General features: G+C 52.5%; 1 protein-coding gene across 2 annotated transcripts in view; it reads left to right on the top strand.

Moving 5' to 3' along the window:
* The first annotated feature begins 3,741 nt into the window (after window positions 1-3,741).
* SLC25A42 (solute carrier family 25 member 42) overlaps window positions 3,742-12,508 on the top strand; it is a 30,518-nt gene continuing 21,751 nt past the window's right edge. The window contains exon 1 of one of the 2 annotated variants that reach the window (XM_053219596.1): window positions 3,742-3,848. The gene's annotated coding sequence lies outside the window, so the exon portion shown is untranslated. The remainder of the gene's footprint in view (window positions 3,849-12,508) is intronic. The other variant, XM_027038449.2, reaches the window with a different exon arrangement.

The following is a 12,508-nucleotide window of genomic DNA, read 5'->3' as shown; positions in this document are numbered from 1 at the left end:
CAGTCTGCTGGGGCCATGGTTCACACTTAGGGTCTCTGGGCCCCAAGGCCACTATTTCTGAGTTTGTATCATTCAGTTCTGTGGCCTTGAGCTAGTGACGTAATCTCTCTCAGCCTTGAATGATCCTCTGTAAAATGGGGAGGGCGAAAATAAAGGCTCCTCTCCGGGGGTTCGAGCAGTTAGGCACATGGGAGGTACCCAACTGTCTTAGCTTCACTACCTCAGTTACCCTAGAAGGACTGACCTGTATTCCCCTGCCTGGGGACTTGAGGTCATTGCTCTTTGGGTGGCTTCGGCAGCCTGCCTGCCTTCTTTGAGCCTCACATTCCCCATCTGTAGTATGGACATCACTGTAGCTGCCCCCAAATGCCCACTGCAACCCCCAGGTGTCCTGGGGGTCCCCAGGCAGCTGTGCCCAGCAAACCCCAGCTCTCCTCTGCCTTTCTTTCTACTTGGGGGTCATGTTGTGGTCATCTGGCAGCTTGTGCAGCCCAGGCAGGGTCAGGTAGCTTCAAGACCCCTGGTGGGCTCCAGGCGCTGTGCCTGACCTCTCTAGACCACACATTGGGAACCCCGGGCCTGAGGTGAACCTCAACGTCCTCTCCTGAAAACGGGTTAAGTGTGTTGCTACACAGGGCCACAGCTCCCAGCAAGGCACACAGCCCCTCTCTAAGGAGTGCTTGCCATCCTTGTGGACTGACATGGAAACCAGGGCTGAGGAGGAAACTACTGCAAAGGAGGGGCCAGTATACTCAGGCAATGACCCTACTGCTGTGTGCTCAGTATAGCTGAGCTGTGGCCCAGCCTCTCTGAGCCTCTGGAAGGCTGAGTGAAACTGCCTTGAAACCAGTTGGGTTTGGCTGTCAACGCTGCTACATTCAGCAGGTGTCCCTCCAGCCAGAGGAGGACCCAGGGTCCTGGGTTATAAACACATCTTTGAGAGGCAAGGCCTATGAACCCCATTTTCCAGATGAGAAATAGACTCCTTGGCATTTGAGGGGCCACAGTGGGATGAGAACCCAGCTTGGCCTGCCTCCACGCTCCTCCTCTTGCCCGCGTTGCTAACCTGACCTTGGGCAAATGGCTCTCTGGCCTCGGTTGATTAAGCCCTGTCACTGTGCCCAGGCCTGGCTCACAGCCATCGTGTCAGATGATTCCTGGGATCCCCGCGAGGCAGAGGAGACTGGGGGGCAGAGAGACAGTGTCCTGCCCAGAGGCAGCCAGGCTGACACAGAAGAGTTAGGATCCCAGGCACCCTGGCCAGGCACAGCTGAAGTGCCCATAGTGGGGGTGTCAGTTGCTAATGCCAAGGGGCATTACTGGCCATTGTTGGAAGGCAGAAGGGAGGTTGACCGGCGCCAGCATGCTGACAAGCAGACAGAAGCCAGAACCCAGGCATTGCCTTTGGCACCCTCTGAAGAGGCAGCCTAGTGCTGGGCTGCTGCCTGACCCTTGTCTCAGTTGGCACTGTACCTAGGGGTACCGTGGGACCTTCCAGGAGCTCACTGCCTTCCTCCCAGGGCCTGACAGGTAGGTGCTGTGAGCAGGGACTCTTGTAGCATAAATATCTCCCTCTTTGGGTGGTAAACCCCACCCATAGTTGGTCTATGTCCACATTCCATGAAGCGCTATTTACAGAAAGGGAACAGGCCCCGAGAACAGTTTATCCATCACCAACACTCAGCAAGTCCTGGCTGTGGACCAATAAAGTTGTCAGTGTTTCACTTCCATTCATTTTGTTAGTGCTGCCATTAACCCTGGGAGGTAGTTGGAGAAACTGAGGCAGAGAGTTTGAGTCACTTGCTGAAGGTCTGGTAGCCAGCAAGTAAAAAAGAGCAGGGACTCAAACCCAGCCTCAGGCCCTTCCAGCAAGGAATACCTGTAATGTGAGGATCAGTTTTCTCATCTGCAAAGTGGGTGCTGTCTCCCTTCTTGCCCCCTGCCCCCAATCATCTGGAAATCAGGTCACGAGGTGGTGTTAGGGAAGCACCCAGCCCAGTAAGGACCTGATACCCATTAGGTGTTCAGCAGACCTCAGAGCCCTCCTCTTATCCAGAGAGCAGAATGGAGACCAGAGTCTGGAAGTTGCTGGAAAGCAAACCACAGCTGGGAGGTATGGAGAGAGGCCCAGGTGGGAATATCATGAATCAGATGGTGGCCTCAGGCTAGTGACATCCACAGTGTGAGCCTTGATGTTTTCCCCCTCCTCCATACTAGGAGGCCGTTGTGCTGTTGTGGATTAAGCACCTAGCAGGGGGCTTGCACAGCCCTGAAATGTGAACCCTTATTAAGGTCATCCTCAGGTTTGCTCCCTCCCAGGATTCTTTGGCTATGAACTTGATCTCCACCAACTATACCCTATACCTCGAGGAAATAAGAGCCAGTATCTGGGAACATTTATAACCCTCTCCACCCTGGCCCTGGAGATTAAGGGAGTGCACTTAGTGAGTCAGGAAACTGGGTGGGCTTGGGCGAGGTGCCAGTGACACAATGGAGCACTGGATGGCAGGTGTCTTCTCTAACTGCTGGCGTCTATCTGCAGAGAATCCCATGAACCGCACCTCACAGAGAAGCTGAGGCCCATAGGCCAGACAGACCTGCTGAGGGTCAAATGCTTTCACCAGAATAAGACAAAAGCTGGGATAGAAGTTCTCACAGGGAAGCCACCCAAAAAAGGAAATATTAAGGTGTAGCAATCATTGTCCCCTGAGGAAACAGATCCACAAACACCTTGACCAAGGTTGTGTGGTGGGCGTGTAGCTGGACATGGATTCGACCCAGACCGCTCAGGCCTCTGGTGGTTCTTCTCTGATACTGCCTTACCCCACTTGCAAAGAGCAGGTTGCTCTAAATTCACCCCCAGATTTAGCCACTTGAAGCGCCGTGGGCATGGAGCTTGACCTCTCTGCCAATGGTGGCTTTGACCTCCTAGGATCAGGATTAGTTTTCAGTTAATTCACAAAAGGCTTATCCGGGAGAAGGCCTAATGGGGATATCATGAACTCAGAGAAGTCAAACATTTCCAGAAACCACAAAGCTCGTAGGTAGGATTCCACCTGTTTCCACATTTTCACAACAACCTGGAGCTGCAGAGGACAAGCCCGAGTGACCTCAGAGAGTCTGCCCTCTCCGTGTCTTTAGCAGAGAAATAATGGAGAGTGAAAGAATGGAGAATTATCCCAGGAATCTTTCAGCCGCGATGGCCCATGTTCACAGCCAGAGTTGGAGGTCTTGTTTCTGTGCTGTGTGGTCAGAAGGACAACCTCTTTGACATAGCCTCAGGGGACCCTGCATGGGGCGTCCGAGGCCATCTACGGCAGCCGCCCTCCGGGCCAAACTCTGCACCTTGCACAAGCTAGCCTGCTCGGAGGTGCACCGCCCACTGCCCCTGCGACCGGCCTTTGGGCCTGCCTGTCTTCGGCTTTGTAGCCAATCCTCATCGCCCTCCAGGCTACGCCCTCCGTTCTTCTCAAGCCAGCCGCGCCAGCCACTTCTCTTGCCCCCCAGGGATTGGTCGTCAGGGCTGCTCGTCTTCCGCCAGAGTTCCAATCTTCGCCTACCTCCAGGCCCTCACCTCCTGGCACCTCGCACCCTGAGGGACCACCTCTGGGACCAAAAACCTCACCCAATAGCCCGCCTTTGCCCCTCAGTGATTGGCTCTAGGGGCTGCCTGTCTGTTTCATGCTAACCAATCCCAGTCTTTCCAAACGCTGATTGGCCGACGCGCAGCCAATCGGAGCGTGGCGTGGACCCCTCCCGCGGCGCGCGCTGAGGGTGCGCGAGGCGGGGCCGTGGTGGCCGGAGGCGGCGGCGGCGGCGGCGGTGGTGAAGGCGACGCGTCCCAGACGGTGAGGGGGAGCAGGGGGCGCGGGGTGGCGCAAGCGTCGGAGGGTCCGCTCCCCTTGGGCCGAGCGAGGGCGAGGCACGGTCCTGTCATGTGTCCTGGGGCGGGGGCGGACGAGGCAGGGCGTGACAGCAGCGTCAAAGGGGAGAGGTTAAACCCCCCATCCCTGCACCCCGCATCCGGTGCTCCCTGGGGACCCTCCCAGCCGAATCTGAACCTTCACGGTCAGTCCGCGCACACCTGACACCACGTCCCTTCTTGTTGACAACCCCCCCCCCCCCATACACCTGATACTGCCCACTTCTCTGACATTCCCCACACCTCTAGAGCCATGCCCCCAGGAGCTCTGCACAGTTGAGGCTTCACACCCACAGGCATCTGAGTCTGTACCCCCACTGATATTCTCTCACACACACCTGACATTGCACACCCCCACATCACCTAAGATCGTCCCTCTTGGTGACATCTCCACACCCAGATCCATGCACCCCCACCTCTGCAACAGGGCCTACATCCCCTACTATACCCATGCCTGAGCCTGTGATGCTAAACTCTGGCCCCGCACTCACACCTGGTCCGGGTCATATCCCCTCACTGACTTTGCTCACATCCAGGTCTGTGCCCTTCTCACTTGCCCCCTCCCTTCAGCAACTCGGGTCAGGGTCCTCAGGTACTCTCCCCCTACCCCTGCATCTGCCCTGTGCCTTTACAGTTCCTCTCTCCATCACACACCCTCAGTCTGTGTGCCCACCCGTACCTTCTTACAGGTGCACCCATGTTTGTGCCCCTCTCTGTAATCCTTGAACCCTTCCCCCACCCTAGGTCCTCTACCCTCCCCCACCCAAAAGAAAAGCCCACCCAGATGTTATATTTTCATTTATGAGAGTCTATAAAGTAACTTCTAGGCTTAGAATAATCCCTTTGGCCGGACGAAATTACAATTATCTCCATTTTACCAGCAACAAACCTAAAGGGACTTCAGTTGGGGAGGCAGAGCCCATCCCTCCCTGAGCATTGCTGACTCTTCTCTGTACACCTTCCCTGTTTTTGCCCATCTGTTGTGCTTATCTCTGAGGGATTGGCAGGGGAAGGGACCCCTACCTTCCCTGCAGCTGTTCCTCAGGAGTCATGACTTTGAGTCCAGAAAGACTGAGCTGGAAGGGGTGGCCCCTGATTGTTGCTGTAGCACGTGTCTCCGAGTCCTGGGGCTGGGTGGGGGTGGGGACCTTGCAGGAGTGGGACTTCAACACCTGGGGTGCCACCAGAGGCTAGGTCACCTGGGAGGGAGCCGCTGGCCTCTCGCCTCTGGCTCCAGCTCTTGCAGACTGAAGCCCCTCACTGACCCTCAAGACCTCCTTGGGCCCTTAAAGCTGATAAACCTGGAGAGTAAGGAAACACTCTTCAGAGTGAGGCGAGCTAATGTTACAGCCACTTAGAGCCAAACTGTAAAACTGGAGCCTGGTGTGGTGCTGGGACTAATGATTTTTCTGGAACTTTTCAAGTTCCCTGGAGTGTAATTTGCAAGTGTGCAGCGTAGAAGGAGCGGGTGGCTTTGTTGTTGAAAAGTAGTAGTGTGGTGTGGTTTCCTGTAAGGTTTGCATAGTGCCTCTTACCCCCCTTCGGTCTCTCCCTGCAAAGATGGTGCCAGAATATTCTGGAGGGTCACCTTCAGCTTCTCCTGGGGAAACTGAAGCCATTGGGGTTTTCTGTCCAAATTCAAAAGGAGTCATTTAAAACGTGTGTGTTTATGTATGTGTATGTATATGCTTATAAGTAGATATACACATGTATGTACATCACACTCATATATGCATAGACACATTTTATAAATACAGATGTATACACATTTCTTATATATACATACACAAATCTATAAAATTTGACAAGGTAATTGATGTACGTGGTAAAAAAAAAAAAAAAAAAGTCCAAAAGGGCATCCAGTGAAAATTAAGCACGTCTCCCCTTATCTGCACTCTGCCCTTCTAGAGGCATCCATTGTTAATTGCCCTGTTTCCTTCCAGAGATAGTCTATGGCGTGGGGGAAAGATGTATATCCCCCACCTCTTCTAAACCCCTGATACATTTGCATGAGCTTTTTATCAAATGGGTGTGCCAGTGTAATAGCCAGTCCCTCGCTGATGACTGTTCAGGTTGTCACTCGTAGCTTCTCTTGCAAACTGAGCTTCAATGAATAGATGGAACCATGCATAAGCAAACATGGAATGAATGTGTGTGGGGCTCCAGCACAGACCCTTCGAAACCTCCCTGTCTTCCTGGAACTCCCATGCCAAAGGGCATGTCCGTTTAAATGGTTAATGTTCCTCCAGAGAGGCTGTGCTGCCATCAGTTGTCTCTCAGCTGTGAAGGTGGAATTCTTGTTTTCTCTCCCAGCATCCAGAATAGATATTATCAAGTGTTTTGGTCTCTCCAGTCTGATAGGTAAAGCACAGCCTACGAGATCCTTTTGAACACTTCTGTGCTTTCTATCCATCTCTTTGGCGTTCTAGCCCGGGTGGTGGTGATTAAACATTATACTTCTGTTTCTCTTCCACAGTTAGACTAACGTTCAGTCCAAGAACTATTTGAATCCCTTCTCTGTGGAGCTCTGGAGGAAACCTTGGGTGTGTGTGGCGGGGGGGGGGGGGGGTCCCTGCAAGACAGAGACATGGGTATTGGCCACAGTCCTGGGAGGGGAGGTCTTAAGATGTCTAAAATTTTTTTTAAGAGGTGTAAAAGTTTTTTTCCCACTTGGATCCAGCAAGATCACTTGGGTGTCAGATGAAATTGAGATAAGTCAGATGTAAATCTTTTGGGGAAGCTGTCTTGAGATTCTGTCGAGTCGTCGGCTGTTGCCCACTCTTGGTGCCAGGTGGAGAGCACCTTTTGACTGAGGCCAGGCCTTTTCGCACCTGTCATCCTGTTTTTCTGTGCTTCTGTTTTAGCAATTAGACAATACAGGAATACTGAAATGGTCAGAACTTTCAGCTTGGTTAGGTTTTGCAAACCAGCTCTTTTTAAAAACACATATATTCTTTATTTTTATTGTGAAACACTTAATAAAAAGTATATGATGTGCACATGAAAAGAAAGTATAAAGGATAACGAAGCTGATACTTAGTTGAAGAAGTAGAACATTGCCTCCGGCGGCCCTTCCTTCATCACTGCACTATTTTAAAAATATGCTTGTCAACGTGTGTTTTCTTCGCTGAGTACCTTTTGCTGCAGCTGAATGCTTGGCTTCTAGGGTCTTAACAAAGATCAGCAGAAGCCAAGTTTTCTATCAAAGCTGTGTCAATAGGATGACCTGAGAGGTCCACGGAGGGAAGCAGTGACCTCAGGTTCTTGGGCAGGTCACCAGCCAGTACCAGGAGCTTTGATCTTAGAAGACTCCTGTCTTGTTAGTGTCCTGGGCCTGCTGTGACAAATTACCACAAGCTGGGTGGCTTAAGACAAGAGAAAGTTATTCTGTCATAGTTGTGGAGAGCAGAAGGCCAAAATCAAGGTGTTGGCAGATGCTGTAGATGGAATGCTTCTGTCTCCCTAAAATTCATATTTTGACTTTTTTTTTTATGTTTATTTATTTTTGAGCGCGAGTTGGGGAACGGCAGAGAGAGAGGGAGACACAGAATCCAAGGCAGGCTCCAGGCTCTGAGCTGGCAGCACAGAACCTGATGTGGGGCTAGAATTCACGAGCTGCAGGATCATGACCTGAGCCGAAGTCGGACGCTTAACCAACTTTGCCACCCAGGCACCCTAAAATTCATATTTTGAAACCTAATCCACAACGTGATGGCATTAGGAGGTGGGGCCTTAAGGAGGTGAGTAGGTCATGAGGGTGGAGGCCTCATGAATGGGATTAATGCCCTTATAAAAGAGGCCCTGCCCCTTCTGTTTTATGAGGCACAGCAATACATTAGCTGTCTGTGAACCCGGAAAAGTGCTGTCACCAGACACTCAGTCTGCTGGCACCTTGATTCTTGGACTTTCCAGCCTCCAGAACTGTGAGAAATACATTTCTGTTGTCCATAAACCATCCAGTTTATGGTCTTCTGTTACCAGCCCAAACAGACTGAGACAGCAGGTCGGTTTCTACTGAGGGATCTAAGGGAGAATCTTACCAGGCCTCTCTCCTGGCTGTGGTAGTTGTTGACAATCTTTGGGGTTTTGGCTTGGAGCCACATCATCCCAATCTCTGCCTCCATCTCCACACAGCCTTCTTCCCTGCGTGTGTGTCTTCTTCTTCTTTTTTTTTTTTAATGTTTATTTATTTTTAGAGGGGGGAGAGAGAGAGCGGGAGTGGAGGAGGGACAGAGAGAGAAGGAGACACAGAATGCGAAGCAGGCTCTAGGCTATGAGCTGTCAGCACAGAGCCCGACGCAGGGCTCGAACTCACGGACCGCGAGATCATGACTTGAGCCAAAGTCAGGTGCTCAACTGATTGAGCCACCCAGGCACCCCGTGTATGTGTGTGTGTGTGTGTGTGTCTTCCTACAAGGACACCCATCATTGGATTTAGGACCCACCATAAATTCAGTACGATCTCATCTCAGTGTCCTTAACTAATTTCACCTGCAGAGACCCTATTTCCAAATAGAGTCACCTTCTGAGGTTCTGGTGGGGCATGAACTTTAGGGGACACCATTTAATCCCTGTAGCTGCAAAGCCAGAGTTTCTGTCAGGATGTTATGCAAAGAAATGCTTGTCTAGTGGCGTCTACTGCTTCAGGCAGAAGGGGGCGGGTAGGGTTGGAGCACACGGCCACTCACTCACCTGCCTCCCTACTGGAAGGTGGAGGCATCTGCCCACAGCTAGCAAGGACCTGGGCAAGTAAACATGTATTTGCTAGCCCTTGGCGCATGCTTACAGGACTGTGAGCTTGGTCCTAGATCATCTCAGTTTATAGAAGGGTCATCAAGACTTAGGGGCCTTTGCCTCACCTGCAGGGAGAACAGAAGGGGAGCCAAGATGAACCTAGGTCAGCCCAAATCCAGACCCCTGTCCTTTAAGCAGTCACCCGTGGCATGCATGCTTTCTGCCGCTGTCAGACACTGATGTCTGTGAGCTGTACCGAAACACCACAGGCAGTCTGCCTCCAGGAATGGAACAAACTTGAAGCCTGACCACCCCGTTGTTTTACAGTCTGTAAAAATCTATGCACCGGGGACAGGGACAGGTGCAGAAGAAGCAGAAATACTGGGGCTCTGAAGGGTAGGGGACACAGTTGTGGATCCCCAAGTGGTTGGGGCTCTGTAGTTGATCAATTCTAGCAGAGGATTGAGGTGCTAACTCAGCGAGGGGAAGGTTCTCGGATATCTGAAAGCCAGCAAGGAGTCAGCCAGATGGCGAAGCGTTGTCAGCAAAGGGAACAAGTGAGCCTGGATGTTGTGGGACCCAAGACATGGAATTTGAGAGAGGATTGAGGGACCTGGTCCATGGAGCCGGTGACAGGCACAAGAGGGGACTTAACCTTGAGGCCACTTCAGGCAAGGCATCGCCAGCATACCTTAGCTGAGAGCCTCTAGCAGCCTGTGCTTTCCCACCCGTGAGATGAGGCCAACTTGTGAGTAGTTGCAAGCCTTCCCTGATCAAATGTGCCAGTGAGGGCTCCCAAAAGACGTCAGTGCTGTTCCGTCCGCAGGTCGCATGCCTTTGCCATGGGATGAGTTGAAAAAGCGAGTATGTATGTTTCAGCTAAGTCTTAATTAGCCACGCAGACCCAAGCCCCACCCAGGCTGCGGTATTTGTCCCGGCCCTGTCTAAGGGGTAGGCTCCCAGACCTCACTGTGGCAGCTGTGACTTAATATGCCTGAGGAGGAGCTCAGGAATCCTGCACAAGTGTCCTGGAGATTCTGGGACAGATGTTCCTGGAAACACCTGGTGTAGCAGCTCAGAGCTGGAGGAAGATGCTAGACCCTGCCTCTCCCCTGTGGTGGCGGGCAGGTCCCCGCAGCCAGAAGAGGGGAGGGAGCTTGGCTGACAGCACAAAGGGGAGACAGGACCCCTTACTGGCCAGGCCTTAGCCAGTGGCTAGTCTAGCCTTGGGCTGGCAAGGCGATGTATAAGAGCCAGGCCTTGAAGAAGGGACAGGTTTGGGGGCTGTGAACAGCCCCTTTGGCCTGGAGCACACCGGTCAGAGCCAAGTGTCGGCCAGCCCTGAACGTGAGAGTCAGAGACTGCCCCACCTGTTGTGCCGGACAGCAGCACTTGCGTGGTAGTGTTTGGCGGGGAGCACGTGCTTCCTAAACCATTGTCACCTGGTGGGCAGTGGGGCGCCACTTTCCAACTTCTGTTTAACTCTTTGGGGAGATGAACCTGGAAAAAGCGGGGAGAGGTGCTGGACACCAGGGACCAATGCTCAACTCTTTTAGAGACCCTGGCATGGGGAATGCAGGCTGAATGGTGAGATCTAGGAACTGGTGAGGCCTGCTCAGTAGGGCCCTTAGTAGGGCCTGTGATGGGCTCCATCCCAGGTCCATCTGACTCCTTATTAGGCAGAATGATACTTACCAATACTTAACCAGTACCCATGACCCACTTGAGCAGCAGGACCCTGGAAAGATGGTGATGGATGGAAACTGAGCCCTGAGGAGGTTTAGTAACACGTCCAAGGTCACACGCTGGACCCCATCTTCCCAAAACACCAGCATGGTGTAACTGGGAGCCTGTACACGTTCCTACTTAGGGAATGAGGCGGACAGTGATAGAAAAGGTACATTTCTGCTGCCACATGAAGGATGTCTGAAGGGCAGGAAGATGGACAGAAAAACCACCTGTGTGTAGGTATATGCTTCTGACTTCTTGCTAAGCATGGACACTGAGCGCAGCCCAGGCCATTGCCTTCCACAGACATCCCCCACCCCAAGCCTAGCAGAGGAAGCTAATGGAAAATGACCCCTCCTGGTGCAGCAGGGAACCACGGGGTGCTCAATGTAGGGCAGAGCAGCTAAGTTTTGGGAGGTGAGGCCGGGACATTTAGGGAGGGCTTTGAAGGGTGCAGAGGAGTTTGCTAGGCATGAGGTGGGGAGAGTGCAGCCAAAGCAGAACTTGGTATGTCCTGAAAGTGAATTGCCTTAGCCAGCAAATAACTGAGTGGATACAAGCAGCTGTGGAACTGTGCTAGGCTCCACATGGCGAGTGAGAAAACAAGACTTTTGGGGTGAGGGCTTTACACAAGTGCACCCTCTTATTAGCGGGACCTGAGTACCACCGCGTGCCTCGGTTTGTTGTAGATCACTACGGTGCAGTTGGTGACAGGTATTGGCAACACTTTCTTGCAAGGGCCGAGGACAGTGATTGACAATAGGATGTTCTGTATCTTTTAGGACTTGGATGCCTGAGTGTCTGACCCATAGAGACCGCAACACAAGGTTGTGGTGACCAGTTTGTCTGAAAGGCACGAATAGAAGGGAATGCAGCGGGGAGAGATGGGCAGCAGCTGGTGGGGTCTGGGTTAACAGGGAACAGCCATTATGTAAGATGCTACCGCTCTCTTAGGCAGAAGTTAATGCCCATTAACTGGAAAAGAAAACAGCCTTTATCAACAGGCAGATAGGATGTTAATTGGCTTCCGTTTACTGAGAGATTACAGGATCTGTCCACGAATGCTTGTAAACTCCATCAGCCGAGAACCCCCCCCCCCGCCCCGCTTTATGTAAACATTTCCTTGGCCCCATGGGGTGGTGCACACAAGCGCTCATGAACATGAATGGTGGCCTTGGTCAGGGAGCTTCTGAGGGAATTGGGCACAAATGTGTGTGTGCAGGTGCGTGTACTAGGACAGATGCACACGTGGAGAGGCTGCTGCATGGGGCTCATAGCCTGGGCTACCTAAGATCCCAAAGCACCTGGTTCACATTTCCTAGACAGTGCTGTTCAGTATGTTATATTGCTGAATTGCCTCCCGACCCTGCTTTGCTTTGTTTTTTGATGAGTGGAACAGAAATATGGTACAAAAAATGAATTTTTGTGGATTGGGGCTGGTCTGTGAATGCTGCCTGCCCATGGCATGTGGGGGGTGAGCCCCATCTCACTCCACTTTTAGCAGAGACTCTGGCACCTGAATCCCAGGCCGTGGGTACCTGTTAGAGGTACTCCCAGAGAACATACTGAGGCTGGGCGTACCGGGGCCGCAGGATGCCATTGTCCATGGTTGGAAATGCAGCACGGGCCCGGAAGAGTATAAGGGAAATACACAGATCAGGGCTCTGGAAGGCTGTGCAAGGGACAGAGACCCATCCCAAACTGGCTGAACTAGAAAGGGAGCTTTGTGGGCTCCAGGGTGAAAAAGTCTAAGTGCTTCTAGCACCTGCCAGGTTCTTCGTCAGCTCCCAAGTTCTGCTAGAACCATTGGGCCCCAGGGCATCCCGAGTCATGAAGACATATGTCCACCTCCCTCCCTGGCCTTGGCTCTGTCAGCTCCCCTTGGGGCCTACCTGTTTCCCCTCCTGAGAGAAAGAGGACTTCTCCGGCCCAGTGGTTCCCTCAGAAATCCCAGTCTTTGGGTCTGGTGCTCCAAACTGAGGGTCACCCTAGAGTCAAGGGGAGGGTCAGCTCCGCCTTTCTCCCAGGTGACAGAGACAGAGTGGGTGTCTGCCCAGTGTGCTGTCTCCAGAAGGGGGGCAGACATCCCTTGTACATGTGGCCTTCCTTCTAGGAGCTTAGGCA

This window comes from Acinonyx jubatus, chromosome A2 (assembly GCF_027475565.1).
Source record: "Acinonyx jubatus isolate Ajub_Pintada_27869175 chromosome A2, VMU_Ajub_asm_v1.0, whole genome shotgun sequence".
In the NCBI taxonomy this organism is placed as follows: Eukaryota; Metazoa; Chordata; class Mammalia; order Carnivora; family Felidae; genus Acinonyx; species Acinonyx jubatus.
This window is presented reverse-complemented; position numbering and strand designations above follow the sequence as displayed.